The sequence below is a fragment of the Gopherus evgoodei genome, chromosome 10 (genome assembly GCF_007399415.2).
Source record: "Gopherus evgoodei ecotype Sinaloan lineage chromosome 10, rGopEvg1_v1.p, whole genome shotgun sequence".
Classification (NCBI taxonomy): Eukaryota; Metazoa; Chordata; order Testudines; family Testudinidae; genus Gopherus; species Gopherus evgoodei.
Genome location: NC_044331.1, coordinates 37,184,146 through 37,212,086, shown reverse-complemented (window position 1 = coordinate 37,212,086; position 27,941 = coordinate 37,184,146). Strand labels below are relative to the sequence as shown.

Genomic DNA, 27,941 nt, shown 5'->3' with positions numbered 1-27,941 from the left:
CCCTGGATTGCCCTAGCAGACGCCATAGCACGGCAACCATGGAGACCGTTTAGTCTTTTTTCATTGTCACTGTATGTCTACTGGATGCTGCTGACAGACGCTGTACTGCAGTGTTGCACAGCAGCATTCACTTGCCTTTGCAAGTTAGCAGAGACTGTTACCTGTCCTATTATACCATCTGCTGCTTCGGAAATTGGCGATGACGGTTATTAGTTCTATTGTACCATCTGCTGCTGTCATGGGTGCTCCTGGCTGGCCTCGGTGAGGTCGGCTGGGGGCGCATGGACAAAAATAGGAATGACTCCCCAGGTCAAGCTTACTAAAGAACCAGAGAGAAGAGCCATTCCAGGTCAGAGCCCCACATATCCCGCAGAAATGATGAGCTGCATGCCATTCTAGGGGGTACCCCTGCAACAACCCCATCCATTGGAACCCCATTGCTTCCCTCCTACCACACCCCTGCTGGACTACCGTGGCAGTTATCCCCCCATTTGTGTGACAAAGTAATATAGAATGCATGAATAAGAAACACTGACTTTATTGAGATAAAATGGGGGGGAAGGCAGCCTCCAGCTGCTATGATATTCCAGGCAGGACTGAATCTCCAGGAGACAAAGCTTAAAGAAGGGAATGACCGGGAGTCATTCCCATTTTTCCCCAGGCGCCCCGGCCGACCTCACTGAGGCCAGCCAGGAGCACTCATGGGATGATGAGGACAGTTATCAAGCCTATTACACTCTCTGCCATCAGAAAGGGAAGGGGAGGGGATGCTGCTGTTCAGCGCTGCAGCACCGTGTCTACCATAAGCAACCAGTAGACATACAGTGACATTGAAAAAAGGCGAGAAACAATTTTTTCCCCTTTTCTTTCATGGGGGGGAAGGGGGGAGATTAACGACATATACCCTGAACTACCCGTGACAATGTTTTTGACCCTTCAGGCATTGGGAGCTCAGCCAAGAATGCAAATGGTTTTCGGAGACTGCGAGGACTGTGGGATAGCTCGAGTCCTCAGTCCCCCCTCCCTCCCTCCATGAGCATCCATTTGATTCTTTGGCTTTCCGTTACGCTTGTCACACAGCACTGTGTTGTGTCCCTGCTGTGACCTCTGTCTATCATAGCCTTGGAGATTTTTTCAAATGTTTTGGCATTTTGTCTATTGGAACAGAGTTCTGATAGAACAGATTCATCTCCCCATACAAAGATCAGATTCAGTATCTCCCCTACGGTCCATGCTGGAACTCTTTTTTGATTCTGGGAGTGCATGGTCACCTGTGCTGAGCGGCTCTCCACGCTGGGCAAACAGGAAATGAAATTCAAAAGTTGGCAGGGCTTTTCCTGTCCACCTGGCCTGTGCATCCGAGTTCAGACTGCTGTCCAGAGTGGTCACAATGGTGCACTGTGGGATAGCGCCCGGAGGCCAATACCATTGAATTGCAGCCACACTAATCCTAATTCGAAATGGCAATACCGATTTCAGTGCTACTCTCCTTGTCGGGGAAGATTACAGATACCGGAATTAAGAGCCCTTTATATCGATATAAAGGGCTTCGTTGTGTGGACAGGTGAAGGGTTAATGCGGTTTAATGCTACTAAATTTGATATAAACTCGTAGTGTAGACCAGGCCTAACTCTAAAATCAGTGGGTCTGGCATATCTACCCAAGCAGATACATCTGAGCTGCTGGAGTGAGTACTACTAGTATCCTGATGCCTCCTCTTTCTTAATGGGGTAGAAAGCATGCCTCAGCAGCCAATCCTGAGTAGAAGAGGGACCCATGCTATTGTCCCTAACTTTTTTGGGTGGGGTTGCTAGTAGATGGAGCCACAGGGGCCCAGGGTCACAGAGTGCCTAGAACTCCAGGCTGCCTTAATCTGGCTCTGCTCATATGTTATTGACTAGTCTGGCCCTGTAAATCAACTCTAGTTTAGTATTTACTGATGGTATGCCAAAAAAAGCAAATAATGGATAAATAGCTTTGTGAAGCTAGAAATTGACATGCCTTTTAGGAGTCTAAGGCTTTGAAAGAAAGACAAGGGAATAGTGAAAGAACCAAGCTATGTTCACAGTGGGGAAATTAACAAACATTTCTCATGAGTTTTAACACCAGCTCACATGAAGAAGCATGAGCTACAGCATAAACTAGACTCTAGCAGCTACACCTGTTTTAACCATCATTTTAGTTAAAGTTACTGAAAAACAAACTGTCTCATTGAAACAGTGTAATACTGGGTTAGGTTGATTGGAAGCCTAGTTTCACTAGGCTTAGGCTTCCAATGATTCCAATTTTTTTTTAATTAAATTTTCACCATATTGGCTAAAACCCTCTATCGTCCCAAAGACAATCATCACATTCAGGAGACAAAAATCAGCCAGACAGGAATGTCTGAACAATTTTAGTATCTAGGAAGTAAAAATAGATTAGGGCACAGGAGCACTAAGGTAACAAACATGAAGAACATTCATGTAGCAAGAGTCCAAACAGATCTTCAGCAATGTTTCTTAATGAATGCAATTTATTTCTATATTATAACAGAGTGCTATTAACTACTGCTTCCAAAACACAGATATTGTGATTTAGAAATAGAATTTAATTCAATTAAGAACTGTTCCAAAGAAGTGGCATTACAATTATTTTGCAGTTTGTTATACATTTAAATTTTGGAACACTAACAAAGATTACCAGCACATCAAACTCCCCTTTTTCAATACAGTGAATGAATAAAAACTGTCATGACATTTCTGCACTATTTAAGAAGAGGAATTTTAAGCTTGTTCACAATTCTTTCCCCCATTCCATAGTTCCTGGGTTCCTTTTTAAATAAACTGCCATTTTTCACCAAAACTCCTTCACTTTGCCAGGTACTTCATATATATGGCTTTCATCAATAACACATTTCTTTAAGTCATTCAGTTTCAACTACAGTGATTTTTCTTGCTTCCAGGTGGTGGCAATTCTTTAAGCTACAACACAGCCTATTTAATAATTTTTTCAGTTGCTTCCTTCATTAGCTTTCTGGTGCCTTAAAGGCACATTGTTGGGTCTACAACAATGTCACAACTTCTTCTATTTACTTCCGTACAAAAAAAAAAACAAAACCAAAACCCTGACTTTTAGTCACAACAATTCCAAATACAGTAACATGGTGAAACCAGCACTATTTTACATTGGTTCTGTTTCCTGTATGTTGCAGAAGTAATATAATACACAAAACTGAAATCAACTGATGTCTACTATCAATCTAGTCTATTGAGAAAGAGGAGGGGTGAGTCATTTGTTACCATGTACAGTATCTTTACTTATTTGTCTGAGGACATTATAAAGACCTCCATCAACAAATGGAGATTTTACAATAGTTAAATGTCTAATATCTAAGATTTGTGGGAAATTAATGTTCTTTTAGTTTTACCAGCACTTTTTAGTAGGGAAGTGCATACATTTTCTAATCACTTCAGTGAAACCAAAACAGTCCAACTTTCCTGGAAGTAAAAGCTATTGTTGAAGGGGCACAAGATTGGTGTAGAGATATGGAGCTTTTCACTTCCAGCTAAAGCTGAGCAAATAATTGAGTTGGGGGGGGGGGCTTGAAACACTTCAGTGCCTAGAAAAATTAAACTTCAAAAAGCACAATCAAGTACTACACCACACATGAATTACAGAACCAGAACAATTAAGCTTGAATTCATACAGAAACCAACCACTGAAACCAGGAGGAGATCAAAGTCAGTTAATCAAATGATGACATAGAGGGCATTTCAAAGGGGCAGATCAGCGAGAAAAAAACAAAAACCCAGCACGTCTTCACTACAGAGTATTAGCAATTCATTAAAGCAAATGAATTCTGAGCTTGATATGCTCCAGATTTGTCTGAAGACTTTGTTTCAACCAGTGGCAGCATGAATCCAGCTCAGATGAAATATCTGTACCCTAACATTAGCACTGATACAACTCTCATTCTGGCAAAGAGGAAGATGACTGTGTGAGACATAGTGGCATCCCACTCACCCACTTTTTCAGGACAAATGAGCTTGCCCAGCAAGTGAGGACAGTTACGATATAAATGTCTGAAGAACTTAAACCTTAATTTAAAAAAATATATATTTCCAGCTATTATAGTTGCAAAGAGCCTTCCAAACAACAAATAGAAGATCAGTTTAGTGCTGCCTTTGTAAGTCTGCAGAAAGACAGTTCAAGGGACTCTGCTGCTAATTATAGAAGTGTAGGACTGGAAGGGACCTCAGTAGGTCATCTCATCCAGTCCCCTGCACTCAAGGCAGGACCATATAATAACTAGACCATTCCTGACAGGCGTTTGTCCACCATGTTCTTAAAAACCTCCAATGATGGAGATTCCACAACCTCCCTAGGCAATTTATTCCAGTGCTTAACTACTCTAGCAGTTAGGAAGTTTTCCCTAATGTCCAACCTAAACCTCCTTTGCTGATATTTAAGTCCATTGCTTCTTGCTCTATCCTCAGAGGTTAACAAGAATAATTTTTCAACCTCCTCCTCAAGATATATCCCATCTACTGCTTCTTCCCTATCCACAGGGCTTGTTACCCTGTCAAAGAACACTATTAGGTTGTTTTGACAAGATTTGTTCTTGACAAATAAATCCATGTTGACTGTTACTTATCACCTTATCTTCTGGGCCTCTAAATAGGAGATGTTTGATAAATTTTCACAACTATCCTTTTGCTCTCCAGCAGCATGGCAAAGACTGATCAGTTCCACTGCTACTATTCAAAAAGCTTGTTTGCACCAGTGAAACTGTCAAGAATGTCATTTCAAGCAGTTGCTGCTTAGAAAAAAAGCTAGCCACAGAGGCAGCCACTGCAGACACTGGGGTTATGTCACAGGGGAAGAATAATTGAAAGTTGGAGTGTAAAGGTAGAGTAAAACCAGTAGTCTCTGGGAGAAAGATAATGGCAAAGAGCTTCTGGACAGAAGAAGGGAAAGACAAAGTTCTCTCTCCCTGTCACCCCCTTCTAACAGCTAAATGGGAATAAAAAAGATGAAATCTACTTGTGGGTGCTAGAGACAGCTACCTGGTAGAAAATTCAGTCTCCTCACCCTCTTCCCAACTGTTGGTGGGAGAATAACTGGGCTTCTTCTAACATGTTGCCCCTGGGCTTCACTGTTGGTCAGCCCACACATCTCATCTGCCATAATTACCTCTGGGATAATAACAGCTAAAAAGTATCTTGTAATCTTTTCAAGCCCTGGGCTGAAGGACTTAGGACAAAACCAAGGAAAGATATTCTTGTTAAAGTCAAGAATTTGGAATCAGGAGTTCCAAACCCAGTCTCCCTGCCTCAGTTTCTTCAATCCTAAAATGAAGATAATCTTTAATGTTTGCAAAGCATTTTGTAATCACTGGTTAGAAGATGCTTTGGAAAAGCGAAGTATTGTTAATAGAGCCAGTCATCTCTGCCAGAAATTGTAAGAAAACATTAAATTAAACATATAAAAAAGGCATTAATCTTCCATTGTGAAGTAGCAGCAGAATAGCATGTTGCCGTGCTTATCTGTGTTCGTTACAGTTTCCTAGCATTTTAAATACTCGTCATAATCAGTGAAATAAGTATCTATATACCTAACAGCATGTTGAAAATATTCTCAGGAACCACATACCAACATTCTAAAGTGACGGTAAGTGTGCTCATGTTCTATTCCCACCTCTATCATTGATTTGTTATGTAGCCTTAAGCAAGTTAATATTCCTACATGACTCACTTTCCACATCTGTAAAATAAGGATAATCAGGTCTTGAAAAATGTACCAGTCACAGTCACCAACTAGCAAGTGGTTTAAGCCCATCACCCATACACCTGTGAGAAATATGCTTGCCCTCCTTAAGCAAATTTCAGAGCCAATGCCTCAGAAAGACCAGCCTCCATCTGCTGGTAAGATGAGTGCTGTCCCAATTTTCAAATTAGCCTCTAGATAGGAGGTGTTTGATAAGTCTAAAGCTGCTTCTTGCTTCCAATATTCCTTTTCTCTCTTCCCCCTTCAAAGCTTCCTGGCTGCTATGAGGGGGTGGAAGGATGTATTTTTACCCTTCTGCAGCAATGTAAGTGCAATTCTACTACTTCATCCCTCCTGCAAGCAGCTGCGCATAGCTCTCCTGAGCAGAAAGAACATGGCACTGACATCATTCTCATCTGTCTGACTGCTGCCCCACTGCTCCCTGACAGTAGCAGTGAAACTGACTGTTCTTGTCAATTGTATTCTGCAACTGCTGAGCTCTGAAAAAGCCCAAAGCAGATTTAAGAGGCTGTTCAGGTTTGTTATATTTTCTTTGCAAACCCAAAGACTAGAAGCTTAAATACCACAGGAACTAGCAGTTAAAGCTCTCCAGCTGTGAGTGGATTTTCAGTCTTGCAGTTTTTAGTATCAACTATCTACCATTTCATAGGACAGTCAAGGTTTATGGAATAAATAAATCAAAGGACCGCCACCATTCCCCTCCCCCCCTTTTTGTGCCTTAACAGGTATGGGGGTTGTATGAGAAGAAGCCTCAGATGCATTTGACCCCCCTTCCCCTCCAAACCCTCAGCCCCACACGAGGCCCTGGCTCCCTATCCTAGAGATTACTCCTCGATTTCCTTTGGTGTCTTGTGAGGATGGGGGCTAGTGGCTCATCCCCTCTCCCGTCACAAATGAAGTTAATGGGGAGGAGGGGCTGAGATTGAATAAAGGCTGCTGGGGATGGGGACGGACGGAAGCTAGAGGAAGATACGTTTCCCCTGCCCCACCTCCTGCTGGGGTCTGAGTGCCCAGGCAGGCCCCCCTTCCCTTAGGAGCCAGGGCATGGAGTGTCTTCCTCCCCAGTGAAGCAGAGAAGCCCTCACGCACCGCACGAACGGGAAGATGGGATACATCTGGGAACACCCGAGACCCTCTCTACTGACCTGCCGCAGGATGGCTTTCCGGGGGGGTGGGGGGTCCCCCTACGGAGCGCAATCCCCTGACCCCACTCAGTCTCCTCCAGACTCATACACACACACACACACAGCCGCTTTACCCTTCCCTTTGCCCCGCACAGATCTCTCCGCCCCTCACACACCCTGTTTTCCCGGTCCTGCTCCCCCCGTAGGAAGGCTCCGCAAGGGACTCGATAGCGGGATCGGAGAGAACCGACTCCTCTCGCTTCACCATTGAGACCCGCGAAAGGAAAGAGGGAAAGCCAGCACGGAACTATTTGATCCGACTGGCGGCAGTATACCTTCTCGGACGTGGTGATGCAATTTTTAAAGGGCCCGGCGGCGGGGTCGGTGCAATGCATGCTGGGAATCGTAGTTTCCCCTTCTCTCGCTCTGAGTACACCGTACTGGCACCATCTCTCAGCAAACCGACAGTGCCTACCCTGCGGCGCCACGCCCTTTGTCACCATTCGAGCCAATCGGCGTGCGCTTTGCGCGAGAGCGCGCTAATGGCTCGGCGTCCCGTGTGCTCGGGAGCGCGTGAGTGGCTAGATTCTCCTTTCTCCGAGCGCGCAGTAGACGGAGTGACGGTTGGCGCCCCGCGCGAGGAAGGGGGAGGGGCGATTGGTGTCGCGCGCCGTGGGGGCGTGGTCTCTGCCTGGGGCCGGCTGCTGGTAGTAGTTAGTTAGTTGTGTGAGTCAGTCAGTCGGTGGGTGCGAGAGTCGGCTCCTCCTCGGGGCTCGGCGGCAGCTGAGCTGAACCGTGACGAAGGAAGCCCTCAGCCCCGCCAGTTTCTGGGGCCCCTCAGAGGTAAGGGGGCAAGTACAGCGTGGAGGGGGGAGTTAAAGTGACGGAGGGGCATTTAAATGCCCCTCCGACAGGCTTAGCCCTTCCACTTGAGGGGCAAGGGGAAAGAGGGGGAGGGGCTGGAGGACCCAATAGGTCCTTCTCCCGCGGAGGAGACAGGAGGAGGGGAACTGTGGGTGGGGAGTCTTCCGGAGGGGGTAGTTATTTGGCCCCTTTAACTGTGAAGAGGGAAAGCGGAGGGAAGGAGGCAGAACCAGTCACGGAAAATGAATTGGTTCCCCCCTCCCCCCTATGGCTCAGATTTCCTCTACAAGGCGCCTCCTAAGTTGGGGTCTGGGGTGGGGGGCAGTAGGAAGGAAGGAAGAGACCTAACTCGTCTGCTCAGTGGATTGGTGGAGTAGAAGGAACAGATACATTGGAAATGGCTGATCAACTCTTTTTTTTTTTGACATCCCCGTCTCCTGGGGGATGGGGGCAGGGAATCGAGGGGGAATTGAAGATAAAACAGCAATGAAGGACGCCTAATTATCTCTGTTTCCATCTTTCCGCAGCTCGGGATTCATTGCCTGTCTCTTCATTTGCCCCCTGCTTTTCTCTCCTCCCCCCCTAGCATCTAGAATCCTAAGTGGGCTCTTCAAACTTAAGGGAGAAGTGGAGCTGCCTGTTGCTGAGTAGAGAGGGTCTTGGACATAGCTAAGAGACAGCGGCGGCTTCTTACATACAGCCCAGCCTGGATTGAGTCCATAGATCTCTCTCAACTGCCTCTTATTACAGACCAGTTATTTGTTTGTAGGCTGGGGAGGCCAGGGCAGTTGCTACTACCCCCCTTTGTATCTTTCAAATTATAGGTACCCTAACACTTTAAAAAAATTTTTTTCTTTCTCTGTGTATATATGTTTTGCATTTTCAGCATGCTTATTTGCTAAATATGTCACAACACAGTCTACCTCAGTCTGCAGTTTTGAAATCTTTGTGGGCTGTTCCTCTGTTTCCACTTTCTAGGAATTTTACAAGTAAAACATTGCTGCAGAATCCAATTTACTTCTACCCCTCAGAGACCTGGTTTCTTCTCATTTTTATTATCATATATTATTGACATAAAGAAAATGAGATTAAAACTGTTAATTTACAATGCCAAATTATTTTCTACATTATATTAAGCTTTTCTGTTTTACTATTCATTTGTCCCTTATTTTGGGATTTGGCAGATTGATCAGTATGACTCTGTCTCTCCTTATCTCTTATCCTGTTTTACCCAAAGATTGAGGTGGGACCAGATATGGAAGGATTGAGAAGTTTATTCATTAGAATCTGCTTTGTAATACTGGGTAGGAAAAAGGTGTTTATGTAGTGCAGCAATTATCATTATTTACTGAGCGGCTGGTATCTGACACAAGATGGCCATGCTCTTTTTGGCTGGCACTGGGGAGGAGAAACATGCATAGGTATGTCTCCCAGCTTGGAGTTGATCAGGGCCTCTTCCCTAGAAAGATTGCTTCTGTTTATCTTAGTAACATTTTGGATGCTTCTTTTTGTGGAACTGTGCTTTCTATGCACTTTGATCAGTTTGTAAGACTCTGAAGTTTCTTCTGTTCTTGCAGATGTTTTAAGGGTTGTCTCATGTCTGTTAAAGCACTTCACTCCTGAATTTGTGATTCCATGTGTCTGAAAAATCTTTACAGGGATAAATAAAATACAGGATAAAATAATTCTTTAGAAAATACTAAATAAAACAGTTGCTGTAAGATACAAAATTGAGGTCTTGAGACATTTATTCCAGATTTTGTGGAATTCTGGATTTCAAATTCTATAGTTAAATGATAGCTATTTAAAACTGATTGTCCTATATATATATATATTTTTAAATCCTGTCTGTTTCACGTTAGGTTCATTTAGTTGTGTGTGGCTGTATTTGACTGATTGACTTGTGTCCTTAGTTGAATAGATGGTTTGATTCTGAACAATACAGTAAGGAGGCATTTACGTTGCCGAACATTTTGCTTTGTAGCTCTGACTTGGGTTTAACATGATTAGTTAGAGCTCTTCACCTGATTCCATTTTAGTTTACAGATTTTTGTTCTGCAGACTAGCTACTGATGATTTCTCCAGATAACGTGTCTGGCAAAGTTAGTGCTCTAGCATGTGTTTCAGGAAAACCTCATATTGCTCTCTGTAGTGTTGAAGTATGTAAGTGAATTATCCACTTTCCATGAGTAACTTTCCATGAGTAATCCTACATACTCATTTCTTGATGGGGTTACCTTATTGTCAGAGCATCCTTATGGGTAGCTCCATTCTCTGACTTCCCAAATTACTTTAAAAAAATTGTTTGGCTTATCTTGACTCTGGTGACTCATTCACACATGAACTGCAATGGCAGGTAGAGAGTGTGTGTGTGTGTGTGTGTGTGTGTGTGTGTTTTTAAGATATTGGACAGAAGATATAAATTTAAACCAAGAGATGAATCTAGTGACCTGGGCACGTTTAATTCTAGATCTTTACTGATATTGGTTAGTTTTACCTAGAGCAGAAACATGCTGTTAATATTATGGATAGTTTCATTCAAGGACAGAAGCCATTAAATTTACTGCATATTTGTTTAACAAAATAACACGTACCATTATATTGAAAAGTCACAGTGCTCTAAAGTATTCATTCAGTACATTTTATGCTTGTTTTGGGTGGCGGAGGGAGAAGGAAAGGGGTATATCTATGCAAAGGACCACTCCACACCTTGGATACATACCTATTTCTGTATACATAACTCCATATAAACCCTTTTAAAATTTGATTTACCTGATTAAATATATATTCTTTTACTTATGCTTACCAAATAGATTAATTATAATCCACTTAATAGATTAAAAAAAAGGACATATTTTTGATCTAGCAGAACTTTAATGGTATCTTGTGTAGTCAGGGCCGTCAGACCTTTTGACATGAGCTACACAATGATCACAAGTTATGGTTTGGCATCACAGATGTTAGTGATTGCTGTTAAGTATCTCTGTCATGTTTGGAAACTTACACAAAATAAACATATGATCAAAATACCAAGATATAACTTTTTCTTTTTTTCTTTTTCTCAGTTGTTATTCTTTCATTTTTGCACCTATGCCTTTGTTCTGTCCTCTTTCTTTTGCAGTCCTTTTTGCTATTTTTTGCCCCTTTTATGCCCTCCTGTCATTCTCTGACCTGGTCTACACTACGCGTTTAAACCGATTTTAGCAGCGTTAAACCGATTTAACGCTGCACCCGTCCACACTACGAGGCCCTTTATATCGATATAAAGGGCTCTTTAAAACGGTTTCTGAACTCCTCCCCAACGAGAGGAGTAGCGCTAAAATCGGTATTACCATATCAGATTAGGATTAGTGTGGCTGCAAATCGACGGTATTGGCCTCCGGGCGGTATCCCACAGTGCAGCACTGTGACCGCTCTGGACAGCAATCTGAACTCGGATGCAGTGGCCAGGTAAACAGGAAAAGCCCAGCGAACTTTTGAATTACATTTCCTGTTTGCCCAGCGTGGAGCTCTGATCAGCACGGGTGGCGATGCAGTCCCAAATCCAAAAAGAGCTCCAGCATGGACCGTACGGGAGATACTGGATCTGATCGCTGTATGGGGAGACAAATCTGTTCTATCAAAGCTCCGTTACAGAAGATGAAATGCCAAAGCGTTTGAAAAACGTCTCCAGGCTACACAGTGCTGCATGACAAGTGTAACGGAAAGCCAAAGAATCAAATGGACGCTCATGGAGGGAGGGTGGGAGGGGGTACTGAGGACTCCAGCTGTCCCACAGTCCCCAGCACTCTCCGAAAAGTATTTGCATTCTTGGCTGAGCTCCCAGTGCCTGTAGGTTCAAACACATTGTCCGGCGTGGTTCAGGGTATAGATTGTCAATTTACTCCCTCCCCACACCACGTGAAAGAAAAGGGAAAGAAATCATTTCTTGACTTTTTTCGATGTCACCCTGTGTCTACTGAATGCTGGTGGTAGACGCGATGCTGCAGCAATGAAGAGCAGTATCTGTTCCTCTCCCCTCCCTGGTGGCAGACGGTACAATACGACTGCTATCCGTCGTCACCATCAGCCTGTGAGTGCTCCTGGCTTGCCTCAGGTGAGCTCAGCCGGGGGCGCCAGGGTAAAAATAGGAATAATTCCTGGTCATTCCCAGTAGATGGTACAGAACAGCTGGTAACCGTCCTCATCATAGCAACTGGGGGCTGAGCTCCATTCGCCCCCTCCCTTGCCTGTGTGAAGAAAAGATTCTGTACTGCCTGAACTATCATAGCAGCGGGAGGCTGCCTCCCCCTCATTTTATCTCATTAACAAGTCACTGTTTCTTATTCCTGCATTCTTTATAACTTCATGACACAAATGGGGGGGGGCGGGGACACTGCCACGGTAGCCCAGGAAGGTTGAGGGAGGAGAGAAGCAACAAGTGGGGTTGTTGCAGGGGCACCCCCCGAGAATGGCATGTAGCTCATCATTTCTGCGGGATCTGACTCGGAGCAGCTGTGCTCTCTGATACACTGGTTCTCTAGTACACTTGCCCCATATTCTAGGCAGGACTGACTCTATTTTTAGAAACCATAAAGGAGGGATTGACTCAGGGAGTCATTCCTAGTTTAGCCTTTGCGCCCCTAACTGACCTCAGCCAGGGGCACCCATGATAGCAGCAGACTGTACAGAACGACAGATAACCGTCATTTTACTGCCAATTTACAATGGCAGCAGACGATACAGAACGACTGATAACCGACTCTGCTATCATGAAAAAAGCAAACGAATGCTGCTGTGTAGCGCTGCAGTAACGCCTCTGTTAGCGGCATCCAGTACACATATGGTGACAGTAAAACAAACCAAAAAAAACCTGAACGGGCTCCATGGTTGCTGTGCTATGGCGTCTGCCAGGGCAATCCAGGGAAAAAGGGCACGAAATGATTGTCTGCCGTTGCTTTCCCGGAGGAAGGAATGAGTGACGACATTTGCCCAGAACCACCTGCGACAATGATTTTTGCCCCATCAGGCACTGGGATTTCCACCCAGAATTCCAAGGGGTGGGGGAGACTGCAGGAACTGTGGGATAGCTACGGGATAGCTACCCACAGTGCAACGCTTTGGAAATCGACGCTAGCCTCGGACCATGAGCGCACAGCGCCGCATTAATGTGCTTAGTATGGCCACGTGCACTCGACTTTATACAATCTGTTTTATAAAACCAGTTTATGTAAAATCGGAATAATCCCATAGTGTAGACATACCCTCTGTTTAGAATTAACCTCCCATTAGTGCTCATGAGCCACTCCACATTGCCTCCTGGTCTGATAGGAGCTGCTGCTTTGACTCCTATCTGGCCACATTCTGACAAGGCTGTCTTTCTGCTGCTGCTGACTGGGTTGTCCTCTGTCTTGTTTTGCACATGTGGCTGTTGGATTCCCTCTTCTCCTAAGCTCTTGACAAGAAGAACCCAAGATTTCTAAATGAATTGTTAAGCATGGTTCAGACCGTAGGTCTGCTATTAGCTTCCACATTTACTCCAGCTTCCTGAGCTGTTATGCCTGATGGAATCCTGCTGAGCTGCTCTCTCATATGCAATCAGTTATAGCAAACATTCTGACATTGTCATTGTATTTTGATATTTTACTATAGATGTAATGATGAGAGAGAATCTGTCACACAGGGAAGTATTGCAAATGTGAACACTATAGGGAATTTTCTTTATAAAAATATATATAAATACAAAAATGAGATTAAAATATCTGATCTGGAATTAAAATATTTAATTATATTCATTCTCTAATGAATTACTGGTATATATTGTTGTTCTTGCCAATTCTTTACACTCTGAAAACATAGTAATAGCATGTCTTAGGATTTTTTGGTTTGTGTCTTAGTTGGAGCAGAGTTCTAAATAGATACAGTCCAGTCATATTAGTCCCAAAATGTAGTGTTTATTGTGGTGGGGGCGGAGAAGGGAGGTTAAGGGAATCCAAATTTATTTCATCTACATACATTAAAGAGTGTGAAGGTTTTGGGGAGGTGAAATTCAGCTTGAGCACTGTGTTGGGGATGAAACAGAGGTTTCAGTCCTTCCAGGCTATTTAGTTAGTGCATTGGGCCATTGAAACCACATCAAAGCATGGCACCTTGCTTTGCCAGCCCTCAGCCTTACAGTTCTGTGATGGCCTTTGTGGGGCTGGCACAGAGACCATTTCTGTGGCCCATAGAGGATTTACAGGCATACTTATGTGGGTCCTGTTTAGAGCTTAAGTGGAGTGGTGGGACTTGCATTAGCGCAAGGATGAATTTAATGCAATGTTAACAGAAATGCTTTCATGATTTCCATCGGGGGCCCCCCCCCACATTCTTGTATAGTAATGAAAACTCAGACTTCACACCAGGAAATAAAACAGATTAGTCTAGTTTAATTGTCAATGCCAAGTGAAATATAACAAATAAACAGCATAAATAGTGAAGTGAAAATTAGACCTGTAATATTATTTTATGTTAATATGCCAGAGATATTGATGACACAAGTAAAGAATTTATATTTTTAATCAGTATGTTTAGCAGTTCTATCTAGCTGTCCAATATTATAATTGTATATCATAATAAAAATTGTGGTTTGGTGTTGGTGGTCTGCTGTAACCACAGATTGGCTGATTAGTTGAAATGTGTATAAAACCAAGTTGGGCAGTGGGAATGGTTCTGAGGTTACTATCTTTTTTTGTAAAGATCCATCTACCATACAAAATTTACCATGTTAAGGAAATAAGTTAAAACAGCAATAGTGCAAATATTATAATATGATCTGATTTTGCCTGTGTAGATGGGACTAAGTTGGCTTACATTTACAGAACTGTGCTTCATTTCTGGAACCCCTTCACCACTGTTCTGTGCCGTGTGTGGTTATTTACACCAGTATAAAATGACACTAAGACAGGATGGTTGTTTTACGCCTATTTTGCATTCAGAATATGTGAGGTAACAATGAACTGGACTCCTGTTCTTCTGAGGGCTGATATATCTTAGAAAATTAGGTTGATCTACCTACATTGCTGAGGGTTATGAAAAATCCACCCTTGAGAGTCTTAGTCCAGGTCTACACTTACAGTTTACAGTGACAATACTGTATTGGTACAGCGGTACCGCTGTGAGAGCACTTGTGTAGCTGCGTTATGCTGACAGGAGAGAGCTCTTCTGTCAACATAAAATCAGCTCAACAAGGGGCGGTAGCTCAGTCTATGGGAGAGCATCTACTGCCAACATAGTGCTGTGCATATGAGCCCTTGTGTTGGCAAAATTTATGTTGCTCAGGGTAGTGTTTTTTTTTTTTCAGACCCCCTGAATGGCAAAAGTTTTGGTAATATAGGTGCTAAAGTAGACATGGCCTTAGTTAGGATAACCTAAGCCACGGTGTAGACTGGGGCTTGGCAGCCCTTCAGAAGTGATGTGCCGAGTCTTCATTTATTCACTCTGATTTAAGGTTTCGCGTATCAGTAATACATTTTAACATTTTTTGAAGGTCTCTTTCTATAAGTCTATAATATATAATTAAACTATTGTTGTACGTAAAGTAAATAAGCTTTATAAAATATTTAAGAAACTTCATTTAAAATTAAATTAAAATGCAGAGCCCCCTGGACCAGTGGTCAGGACCCAGGCAGTGTGAGTGCCACTGAAAATCAGCTCGTGTGCCACCTTTGGCACCCGTGCCATAGGTTGCCTATCCCTGGTGTAGACTATGCTAGGTTGAGGGAAGTTTTTTTTTTTTCTTTTTGGTTGTTTTAGCTACCGCTTCTTGGAGAGGTGGATTTACTGCAGTGTCTGAAGAACTTTTTCCATCGTTGTAGTAAGTGTCTAAACTACAATGGTGCAGTTGCAGCATTTCCACTGTAGACATGACATGAAGGGACTGTGTTATGATGCTGCAGTTCCCTTTTAATCTGTATCCTTGTTCTAATCTGTTTGTAATCTGGATTGACTATGGCATCAGCCCTAGAAAGGCATCCATCCACACAAACTCTATACCCTTGCAAGTCTCACTGAAGTCAGTCGAACCCCCACATGGATGGATCCCTTACCAAGATCATGGCCCATTTCTGTTATGTATGGGCCTGGTTTTCAATGAGTTTTTTTGAACAGTGTTGGTATGAGACACTGACGGTTAATAAAATTAGTTAATAAAATTATGATGGTACCAAATGGGCAACTTTACAATAGCTGCAACTGTACTTTCGTCACTAGTGGTGTACATCTGTGCTCAGTTAAGCATCTTTTAAAATTTAAATAAATATTATAAACAGTGTGGGTGAGGTAATATCTTTTATTGGTTCAGCTTCTGTTGAGAGAGACTAGCTTTTGGTTTTCTGCTTGGTCCAGTAAAAGAGATTACCTCACCAATCTTCTCTCTCCAATATCTGGGGACCAAGATGGTTAAAGCACCACCGCATATTATAAAAAGTATTTAACAGCATTAATCTGCTATGCATACATTAAAAATCTTTAAAATTCTTGATTATTTCTTATAGGGATTATTATTTTAACTGTCAGGGTCCTTAGAGCTGGGAATATTTTACTTTATTGCATAGAATAAGCATTTTTTTCACCATTTGAGTGTAAAAAAGGGGTATAAAATCTTTAAAAATGCTTTCCATTCATATATATCTTGGAGATAGTCAAGTGGACTTTTTGAATAATAATATCTAAAAATCCTTTTATTTTATATGCCATGATTATATGCCATGTTTCATGTGAGAGCAAGGCCTCAAGGTTAAGTTATAAACTCAAAAATCTGTTGTCAGCAGTTACATTTTAAAAAACAAAAAGATGGAATATAGTGTTGCTGACAGTGCCGGTTTCAAGAAGACAGATCAATTTCATTGAAGTATTAGAAATGCACTAAATGGATAAAAAGGAAGTCTGTGATCACAATGCAGGCTGCTAACAAAACTTAATTAGATGTGATCTTTTAGGCACCATTTCAATCAGGGTCTTAACTAATAGTCATGCTATTCTAGAAAATGAAGTGAGTAGCCCAAAATTTGCAGCATAAACGCCAATCTCAAGGTGTTTAAAATTAAACATATCTGAATTATTTCATAGTTTTGGAGGAGTTGCATATAAAAATAACCAGTGATGCATTCTGTTGGACATAAATATTCTCGTATCGTATCTTTAAAAGTAAGGAGCTAGGCAATTTAAAAGAACATGGTCTTCATTCTAAAATGTGCTGTGCTTGAGGGGGATTTCTCTGCCTCTGTGGTTCCATGCAGTCCCCAGGGAACTTATTGTAGGAGGGGGGAGACGGGGCACTAAACTGCAACCAAAATATGATGGATGGTTTGGTGGGTGGGGGTGAGAACGTGTGTGTCTTTATATATAGCAGGGGTTGGCAATCTTTGGCACATGGCTTGCCAGGGTAAGCACCTTGGCGGGCCAGGCCAGTTTGTTTACTGGCGTGACCGCCGGTTCAGCCGATTGCGGCTCCCACTGGTCGCGGTTCACCGTCCCAGGCCAATGGGGATGACAGGTAGCGGTGCGGGCTGAGGGATGTGCTGGCCTCTGCTTCCTGCAGCCCCCATTTGCCTGGAGCGGCGAACTGTGGCCAGTTGGAGCTATGGTCGGCTGAACCTGTGGATGTGGCAGGTAAGGAAATCGGCCTGGGCTGTCAGGGTATTTACCCTGGTGAGATGCATGCCAAAGGTTGCCGACCCCTGATATTGTGCTCAATAGATTCCAAAAAATTATATATCTTATGTTATCAGGAAAATCTTCATACAATCTGGAATATATCTCCATAAAGTTACAAATGAAAGTGTAGAAAATGGGGTCTTTCTTCAGATAATACATTTTATGAACAAATGCAGACATTTTAGCAGGACGTCAGCTTAAAAAAGATACTTTTGCCTAAAACTTGTTTTCCTATTGCTGTTTAACTTCTACTATCTATATAACTGAAAGAGATTAGAGGGAAAATATTTTTCAGTGTATTTACTGCGTGGGTCGGTCAGTTTCTTCTGTTTGAGTGCTTTTTAAACACAGCAACAAGGGAGGTAAAAACAGTTTTTAAAAATTGGAAAATATAATGTTAACAAATTGTAAGGTAGATTTAAGGACACATGTAATACTTGAAACTACTATTAATCTTGTTTTGAAAAGTTGCCTGGATTTCAAGTTGATAATGTGCCTTTTATAATATATTCTCTTGAGACTAATTTGGCCTCCCTCCCACTGAACATCCCATTTGTATTAGACTCCAGTCATTCAGTAAATGTATTGCAAGCTCACCCCTGAGCCCACTGAGAGCCCCATTGAAATCACTGGCATCTCTATGCCGGCTCAGGTGTCTGCCCGTGCAAGGCTATAGTGCATATATCAAGATTGTTTAACAGTCTTTTAATTTAGAGGATGTTTTAAAGACTGGACAAAAATTAATCTTCAAGTAATACCATGTTATGAGAGACAAACTTAGAAATATAGTGAGAAAGTATTAATGCAGGAGTCTTCCACTAAAGGATTAGTTATTGTACAGTATTGTGGTATCCATTTTTGAAGCCAAACTCCTCACCGATTCTTTTTCCACTCCTCCCCTCATTTTCTAGGATAGATAGTTCTGCTTAAGATTGCACAATGTGTCCTGTGTATATTTGAACTCTGAAAGTATGTGTCTAGTGACGTGACTCTCTCTCACTGCCTAGAATGATCCATGGAAAAGATAAGTTTATTTAACAACTTCTGTATTATAAACCAGAAATGTTTTTAGAAACAGGGAGATTACTGATAGGGAAGGTGCAGATAACTTAGTAAATAAGAAGCCTCTGGAAAGGAAGGGATTCCCATGTAACTAATTGTTACAAGTGTTTGTACAAAATAAGGCTCTGATCCTGCGTAGACTTATGCTTTCTGGGTAATTCCACTGCAGTCAATGGAACTACTCACATAAAGGTGAATAAAAGTTTTTATTGTTGATTTTATGATTAATTTTTTTCTCATAAAGAAACAGACAATGAAAGATACACACATACACTGTCTTTTTGTAAGTCTTTGTATGACTGGGGCCTAAATATTAAATGGTACTTTATAACATTAGATCAGCAAAATACATTTTTTTCCAGATAAAAACTGTGGTACTGTATTTTATTTATTAGCATGTATTTGTGCTGAAAGAATTGGAACAACACTTCGTATTTATGCCCCCCCCAAAAAGGCATGAAGCTGAGATGAAGATACATTATGGAGCTATCATTAATGTCTTTCTTCTGTAATCATAATATATTAAGAATATTATATCTAGGTTATTTTATGGTGAGACAGTTTATTTTTGTAAACCAGTACCTCTTGATGCATTGGAAAGATAATTTGGGATATTCAGGAAGCAAAGATGTGTTAGGGCAAGGGTTCTCAAACTGGGGGTCATGAGGTCATTACATGGGGGGCATTGCGAGCTGTCAGCCTCCACCTCAAACCCCGCTTTGCCTCTGGCATTTATAATAGTGTTAAATATAAAAAAGTGTTTTTAATTTATAAGGGGAGTCACACTCGGAGACTTGCTGTGTGAAAGGGATCACCGGTATGAAAGTTTGAGAGCCACTGTTTTAGGGCAAAGCCCACTGGAACCTGAAGTGTACCAGCATCTGTGAGTTCCTGTTGGTAAGACCATGTAAAATGAAGGTAATATTCCTGTTAGAGAGATTGTCAAGACAGGCTGACTGAAACATGCAGAGCTTAAGGTGCGCTTCATTATTTCTCTGTAATCTTCATTGGTGGGGGTAGCTATATCAGTGTTATCATCTCTCTCCAATAACCTGTTGGTGTATGGGTGGTGGTTGTGTTCATGGTTTCTTAAAACTTAGCTCTATATATCTTCTTAGAGTAGAAGAAAATTTCTCTCAAGGGTTATTCTTTTATGAGAGTTGTTAATAAGGTGCTGCACCATAAAGAATGCTATTCTGTAGCATTCAGAGTACTCCTGCTTAGCCTTAGATAGAGAGATACTGTTAGTAACAGTTGCCATGAAAAACCTTCTGCGACAGCTTTAAGGTAAAATTGAAAAGGTTTTAGACAGATTCCTCAGCTTCAGTGGAGCTTTAGTCATGGTAAGTTCGTGCTGTGTTACTTGTAATTTTTTTTTCTTGTTGGGATGTGAGAAGTATCTGATCATTTCTGTTGTTTGCGCAATCACTTTCAATAGGAATAGCTGAATCAGTTGCTTTTCTCATTGGTGTTATCCTTGTGCATTTGTATGGTGTTTAGTGAATACATTCTTTAAATGCTACATTGCAAATCGTAGTTGATTTAATACTGTAAACAGCAAGAAGTGGTGCATTTTAAAAATCAAATTACCCAGTATCCACCCTGTTGTTTATTTTACAAGCAATTAATAAGCTCTTTATTGTGTAATGGTGAAAACATTGCAGTCTTTCCCCTTCTCTGTCCTTTGCAGGTGGACTTCACTGCTTATATTTTACATTATCTTTATCAGTGTAAATCAACAGAGCTATTGCTGAATGATAGAGATAACAACCAACACTGAGATCTCTTGAAGCTAAATTTGCAGATTAGGGAGCAATACTGGGTTGAAACATGTTGAAATGGATAACCAGCACAATCCGAATGCTCTGTATGGTCTACAAACTGTATGTTCCTCTAAAGAGGAGATAATAAAAAATACTAAATAATAATGTTATAAAGCATTTCTCCCCTAGTGCCAGAGCACTCGAGGAGATGCATAAATATAATATAATTCAAATGTGAAATCACAATATAAAGATGAAACAAAAATGGTCCCCACCCAAAAAAGCAGCATAATTTAAAAATGAGAGAGGGGCAGAGATTTCACATAAGCTTTTAAAAATTTCATTGCCTTTTATTGTTTCCAGTGTGAGTTCCTGCAATTGCCTGCTTATTGTACAACATAACCTAGCTATGTAGAAAGCTGACATAAATGTCTTGATATGGAATTGTATAGGATGAAGTTGTGAACATCTAAACAAAATAAAAATCTGTGGAATATAGAAGAAAACACATAACATTAATTCATCACAAGGATATCTTCAGTGCCAGGCATTATTTAGGAAGATGGTTATCAATCAGCAAACAGCCATTGATGCAGTGATATACATGTAATACTTTCTGATTTATTTATGTTTAATTACACTGGTTACCACAGTTAGCTTGCTCTTTTTAATTTGGATAAAATTGCTAGCACAAAAAGAACGAAGGAAAAAATCTATTAAAAGATAAGAAAATAGTGCTGGCTTTTATAATTACAGTGACAGCGTAGTCGCAAATGGCTGAGTCATGTATGAAAGATTTATTGTGCAAGTGAAATGATTAAAAATAAGTATCATTAGATAAGCAGCAGAGTGCTGCAGTCTTCCAAAAGTCACGATAGGGTTCCATTTTTAGTACACTCATTATAGAATGGTGGGCATCAGAGTTACAGCAGCATCACATCAAAGGCAGCTTCTTCAGAGGAGGATATGTTCTTTTTCAAAAGTAACTAATATGCATGAATTAAATTGATTCTAAATCATTTGAATCAATTTCATTGCAATCAAATGTCAGTCTCTTCAATTATCAGTTTTTAATGGTTGTCTTTTCTTTTTTTAAAGAGTCTTGTATTTCAAAACTGGTGTGGTGGGAACATCTCCAATTGTCATCCAAGATTATTTTTTTTCTTAGATTTCTGGTTACGTCAATAAAAAGCAAACTTCACCTAATTTCTAATTGGCTATGTATCTGTCTATTTTTAGGCATTTCTAAAATTACTTTGGTATCTAAAATCAGTGCACTTTAGTTGATATTCATTTTAAATTCCTTGATTTATCTCCCCATGACACTTTGTTCCCCTCATCTTCATTATCACAGGAAGTATAATATTCTTTTAAGGAGTAGTGATTCTGCATGAGATCCAATTATATATATATATAGATAGATAGATAGATAGGCACCTACCTCGCTTTTGGAGATGGACAGCAAAATATCTGCCCCACTTCTGCAATATTTTTAAGGAGTTGTGAAATTCTTTGAGTAGCGTTAAAAGTACAAGCAAAGCACAGCACCTGCAATTAGCACCAGTCAGTCTGGGAATTATTGGTTTCCCATGGTATATATTACCAAGCCATCAATCTGTATCTCTTAACAGTTTCTTCTCCAATAGTCTTATTTTGTTGTGGGTGGTGGCTTTCTGATCAAGTTCAGAACGGAAAATTGTCGGACCATGGGGGGTGGGGGGGCGTGTATGTGTATCAAACTGGTTAATTTGGGATGACAAGCTTAAAAATATGAGCAGACAATCACAATTATATAAGGATCCTTCCCTAGGCTGGTAATGAGCACATAGTGACTGGTGGTTGTGTGTAGCAGTGATATTTCAGTTTCAGATCCTTGTGTGAAAATGACTCTGCCTGTCAAAAGCAAGGAAATATTCAAAGACAGAGAGAAAATGGTGTGTTTCTCTGCTTGAAGTTTAATGCAAGTGTGTTGTCTGAACTGCTATAAATTTAGTCCGAGTAAAGGAGAATGTACTGAAATACAAGTTTTTGTTCTCTTTTCAGGGGAGAAGAGAAGGAAAGCTTCTCATTAGAAAGGTAATTATCTTAAAAATGCTACTCTGCAGCTTATTCCATACCTAAAAGACAAGTTTTAATTGTGGATACAGGGATCTGTGATAAACTTGTATTTTGGATAAACAATACATAACATGAAAATAGGGGAAGTGTTGTTTTGTCTGTCCAATTAAGACATGTTGGAATAAATTAATTTTTTTGCATATTTTTTTAAAAGGAATAATTCTCCCAGGCTTTGTGCTGTTCATTACATAATCTTTATGCTTTTATAGCTTTAAGCATATAGGAATATTTCTTTCATTGATATCCTGTAAAACTTGGGATGTTTTGCTGTCTACTTCTATACTTCTGAATTTTGAAGAACTATTTCCCAGAGTTTGTGTAAGAGACTTTCTAAATATCTGCTGTTTTGAGTAGAAAAGACTTATTTGTTCCTAGTAGTTTCAGATTTCTAAATAGTTATTTGGAATTTACTGCACCAAAAGCTTAAGAATGAAAAAAGCTGAAAAAATGTAGTGGCACAAAGAATAAAAATTATTTTCAATAAATTACTCTGCATTTTCATCAACATGCATACTAATTGTGCTTTTGTTCTGATTAGGGTTTTTATGTCTAAGGGCTTGTCTACATCAGAAAGTTGCAGCGCTGGTGAGGGAGTTACAGCGCTGCAACTTTGAAGGTGTACACATCTGCAGGGCACCACCAGCGCTGCAACTCCCTGTTTGCAGCGCTGGCCGTACTCCCATTTTGTCTCGGGTGTAGAGGATCCAGCGCTGGTGATCCAGCGCTGGTAATCCAATGTAGACAGTTACCAGCGCTTTTCTTGACCTCCGTGGAAGGAGGAAGCCTCTGGTAATCAAGCTGGTTTCCTTTCCCGGTTTGCTCTCTCGGTCCCGGAGCCAGCCAGCAAACCGCAGGGAAGGAGACCTGCTTGCTCGGGGTTCCGGGACCGAGAGAGCAAACCGGGAAAGGAGACCAGCTTCGCCGCGGTTTGCTCTCGCGTTCCCGGAGCCAGCCAGCAAACCGCAGGGAAGGAGACCTGCTTGCTCGGGGTTCCGGGACCGAGAGAGCAAACCGGGAACGCCGCGGTTTGCTCTCTCGGTCCCGGAGCCACCCAGCAAACCGCAGGGAAGGAGACCTGCTTGCTCGGGGTTCCGGGACCGAGAGAGCAAACCGGGAAAGGAAACCAGCTTCGCCGCGGTTTGCTCTCTCGGTCCCGGAACCCCGAGCAAGCAGGTCTCCTTCCCTGCGGTTTGCTGGCTGGCTCCGGGACCGAGAGAGCAAACCGCGGCGTTCCCGGTTTGCTCTCTCGGTCCCGGAACCCCGAGCAAGCAGGTCTCCTTCCCTGCGGTTTGCTGGCTGGCTCCGGGACCGAGAGAGCAAACCGCGGCGAAGCTGGTCTCCTTTCCCGGTTTGCTCTCTCGGTCCCGGAACCCCCCTTGAAGCCGCCCAACAGCGCTGCAGTGTGGCCACATCTAACACCACTTGCAGCGCTGGTTGCTGTAAGTGTGGCCACTCTGCAGCGCTGGCCCTATACAGCTGTACTAATACAGCTGTAACAACCAGCGCTGCAAAATTTTAGATGTAGACATGGCCTAATTTATTGCTATTGAATCACAATTCTTGGCCTGTGAGACAGAGGCTTATCTATAAAATAAGGTGGTTGAAATATCCAATGTTCAGTGGTGGATTTACAGTTAGTAGGACCCTGTGCTCAGCTTCATTTTTGGGGTCCATCCTTGGGACCCAGCCAAGAAAAATAACATTTTCTCTTATGTCCCCTTCCCTCCCCTGCCACCGTTTTCATTCTTTTTTTTTTTCTTCATCCTCTTCCTATAAGCAATAGGAAGTAAATGAAAATGAAGTGAGGTACTTTGATTGTTTTTGTAGTCTAACTTATTTTTCACAGACCACTTAAAAATTGCTGAGGGTCTCGGTGGACCACTTAATTATCTTTATAAATATTGTTTGTACCATTAGCTAACTATTGTAAAGCGCTTTGGATAAGAGCACTTTAAAAAAAAATTGGGGTGCGGGGTTTGGCCACCCAGAGTGCTGGAGGGTGCTCAGGGCAGGGGGTGCAAGGTCTGGGAGGAAGTTAGGGTGCAGGAGCAGGCTGGGTTTGGAGTACAGGTTCTGGCCAGGAGTTAGGGTGCGGGAGGTGACTCAGGGCTGGGGCAGGAGTTGGAGTGTGGAGCACTTACCTGGGGCAGCTCCCATTTGTTGTGAGGGGTGCAGGTGGGGATGTCTGGTGGGGGGTGCAGGAGTCAGGGCATGGGCTGTGGGGGGGGGGGGGCTGGGTATGTGGGGGGGTGCAGGAGTCAGGGCTGGTGGTGTGGGCTGCCCCACCCCTGCCTCCTGCCCATAGCGGCTCACAGCAGAGGGCTGGGGGGGGGGCATGCAGGGGCCCCGTCTTTACTCTGCCACACACCGATTCTACCCCCTTCCCCAAGCTCCGCCCATGCCTCTTTTCTATCTCCTCCCCCGAACACACTGCAGCCCCTCTCCTCTCCCTCCCTCACAGAGCGACCTGAGCACCAGTAAACAGCTGTTTGGTGGCGGGGGAAGCGCTGAGAGGGAGGGGGAGGAGTGGGAATGCGGCATGCTCAGGGGAGGGGGAGGGGAGAGTTTCACTGCTAGTGGGTATGGAGCCTGCAGCAGGAGCCTCAGGAGCCAGCACAGCCAAGCTTCTGCCCCCGCAGTTGCCTGGCCCTGGGACCCCCTGTCATTGAGGGGTGCCCATGCAAGGGTACCCTCTGCTTTACTGTAAATCCACCTCTGCCAATGTTATAAGTAAAGCTAAAATCTGGATTTTGGCTGTAAGGCCTTTTTGGGATGTGTGGGAAAGAGGCTTCAAAAGAGATTGTTTCCCTTTTGATCCATGTGCTGAAAGTCCCATGGGTTGCGAGTGAAAGGTTAACTCTGGCTTATTGGATATTTTAGACCAACGCTATACGACTCCTGTTGATTCTTAGAACTTCAATTATTTTGTGTGTACTTCTAATAATTATTGCAAATATTCTTTACAGTCTTTCTTATGTATAGATTAAATTTGTTGGGATCAGTGTCTGCAAAATGATGAAGAGTGGTGAAGTTTCATTGATGGTTAATAAATTACTCTGGAGTATGCATTTGTGGTGTCCACATTTCTGGTAATTCAGATTGGAGAGGATTTTCAAAATAACTTGGATACATGTTTTGTTCTTTATAGAAAATAATGTTTTATTCATTTTTAAAGTGCAGTACATTTTCATATTTGTGAAAAGTAGTCTGTAATTTTTAATTCTGTAATTGAAGTGGGGCTCTGAGGTTTCAGTATCTTTTGTTGATATTGAAATAAGTGTAGAATGACCATATATGTCAGAACATATTTTAAACCTTGATTATCATTATCAGACACAAAGATCAACAAGTGTTCCGTCTTTCTCAAAATCTACATTTATGATAATATGGAGAAAATAGAATCTGTTTTAACTATTGATTGTAAGGGGAGACTTATTACATGCGCTCTTCTCCTAATGCAATTGCCTTCATGTGCATTCAAAAAGAAAAATATACTTGTGTTCAAGTACTGTAGTCTTGCATATATATCTTACTGCAATAGTCTGTTGAAGGCTGCTGCTGTTAATACGTTTTTCTTGTAATGAATGTTGTTAAAGTTCTGGGCTGAAATATGTGGTTAATTCTTGTTGTCTATATAATAGAATGAAGCCATCTTTATCTATAGAGCAATACGGCACACATAATGGTAGAGAAAGTTCCCCGCAGTGTCTTGTCAGTGTGCCTCAAACCTCACCTGGGAGGAGAATAGCAATTTGTGATTAAGGTAATGGAGACTGGGTTCAATTCCTTTTCTGCCGCAGACTACTGGTGTGATCTTAGACAAGTCACTTAATTTCTTTGTGCTTCAATTCAAACCCCCTGCAAAACAGGGTAAAAATTATTTTCTCCCACTACTTGCCTGTGTTCTGTTTAGACTCTAAAATCTTCAGGGCAAGGATTGTCTCTTACAATGTGCAATTACGATGTCTACCAGAATAAGGCCCCAATGTAAGATGGGGCATCCATGTACCACTGTAATGATAAAAATTACCGGAAGAGACAAATGCTAGGGATGAGACTCCTGCTTCCGTGATCAATTCAGTGCTTTGGAGACTCACAGTTTGGGCTTCTTTTTTTGTTATCCTGTCTAGTGTCTGTTGGTCTGACTCACAAATCTATCATAATTGGCCATTGCTGCAGGCAGTGTCATGATAATATGAAAATCTGCAGTCTTCATATGATTTTTGGAAGGAAGACAGACAGACTCCTGCATACAATACCCTAAAAAGAAGGATGAGCCAGTGTTTAGGACTCTGGCCTGGCACTTGGAAGAATGAATTTGATCTACCACAGACTTCCTGAGTGATTTTGGGCAAGTCACTTAGTCTCCTTTGTGCCTTTGTTTCCCATCTGTAAAATGGGGATAATAGTACTTCCTTATGTCACAGGGGTGTTGGAAGAATAAATATATTAAAAACTGAGATTCTGTGATAATGCCAATATAGGTGCATTAAATAGATATCTAGACTAGTGAGAGCTGCACGCTCAGTTACCATGAGTTCTAGTTCCAGCTCTTTGCCTTTAACAACTTGTATTATGAGCCAATGTCTGATACCTTGGGAGAAGGAGGGAGTAACTATCATTCACGACTTTTCCAGATAAAATAACAGAGAGCTTGCATAAGGTCATTTCAGGCAAAGCTGGGAATGGGACCTAAGATCTCTGATTACAGTCCCATCCAGTTTGCAACACAGTCTTTTGGAAAGAGTACATTAAATTAGGTGCCTGTGTAACCCACCCTAACAAGTGTGGTTCTTTGTGTCATCCTTGAGCAATTAGGCGACACATAGAGGTTTTTTCTCTGCTGCTACTTCCATGCTAAGTGATTTGGTTCATTAGTTCAGGTGGTAAAGGCTTATGTTTTTACAGCTTCAGGTGCTAGGTTCAGGTCCCCACATGCCCTAAACAGAAACATTGTTACATTTGACTGTGCTGCCTACAACCACGATCTACTCCCAGAGCCAGGAACAGAACCCATGAATCATGATGCCCAGCCTTTGCTGTGTCACCAGTACTTGCGTAACCCAGTGGCAAAGTGTGTGGTGTCTCCCCATGCATGAGGTGGTCTTCATAGAGAATTACAACGTTTTCCCATCACTACTTACTCCTATAATAGAAGTATAGGAGGCCGTTGCTGTGGATCTGTAAGTTGTGGGTTCAAACGCTGCCCGATGAACCCATATGGCATCGAAGAAATACATCATAAATGTTAGTGCAAGGACCCTGGAGTAATCTTCTTCCTCTTATCCCATCATCTGAGGTCAGGTCATCATGCAAGCATCCACCATCTTTGTCTGTCTGCGAGAGCACTAAGATCCACCTGCATACCATCATCTCTGATGCAATCCACCCTTTACTTCCTTGGCTTTCCTCAGAATCTCTTTCCTACCACTGTCTCATGCTAAGCTATCTTCACCAGGTCCTCTTCATTCACCCTTTGTAGCTGTCCAATCACTGAAGTAATGCTTCCTGGATTTTGTCAGCCAGCAGAGACTTCGGAGTAATCATTGGAATTATTTTATGTTGT

At 42.1% G+C, this 27,941-nt stretch overlaps 2 protein-coding genes across 11 annotated transcripts in view; one reads left to right on the top strand and one right to left on the bottom strand.

Annotated features, from left to right (window-relative positions):
• The window catches only part of HMG20A (high mobility group 20A), an 83,503-nt gene extending 76,005 nt beyond the window's left edge, over positions 1-7,498 (bottom strand). The window contains exon 1 of one of the 3 annotated variants that reach the window (XM_030577237.1): positions 7,229-7,498. The gene's annotated coding sequence lies outside the window, so the exon portion shown is untranslated. Of the gene's footprint in view, positions 1-6,914; positions 7,036-7,069; positions 7,162-7,228 lie in introns of those variants that run through there. The other 2 variants (XM_030577238.1, XM_030577236.1) reach the window with 2 other exon arrangements.
• A 96-nt stretch (positions 7,499-7,594) lies between these two features.
• The window catches only part of PEAK1 (pseudopodium enriched atypical kinase 1), a 260,847-nt gene continuing 240,500 nt past the window's right edge, over positions 7,595-27,941 (top strand). For 4 of the 8 annotated variants that reach the window (XM_030577459.1, XM_030577457.1, XM_030577451.1 and 1 more), the window contains exons 1-2: positions 7,595-7,736; positions 22,301-22,333. The gene's annotated coding sequence lies outside the window, so the exon portion shown is untranslated. Of the gene's footprint in view, positions 7,737-19,269; positions 19,413-22,300; positions 22,334-26,016; positions 26,139-27,941 lie in introns of all 8 variants that reach the window. The other 4 variants (XM_030577453.1, XM_030577456.1, XM_030577454.1 and 1 more) reach the window with 4 other exon arrangements.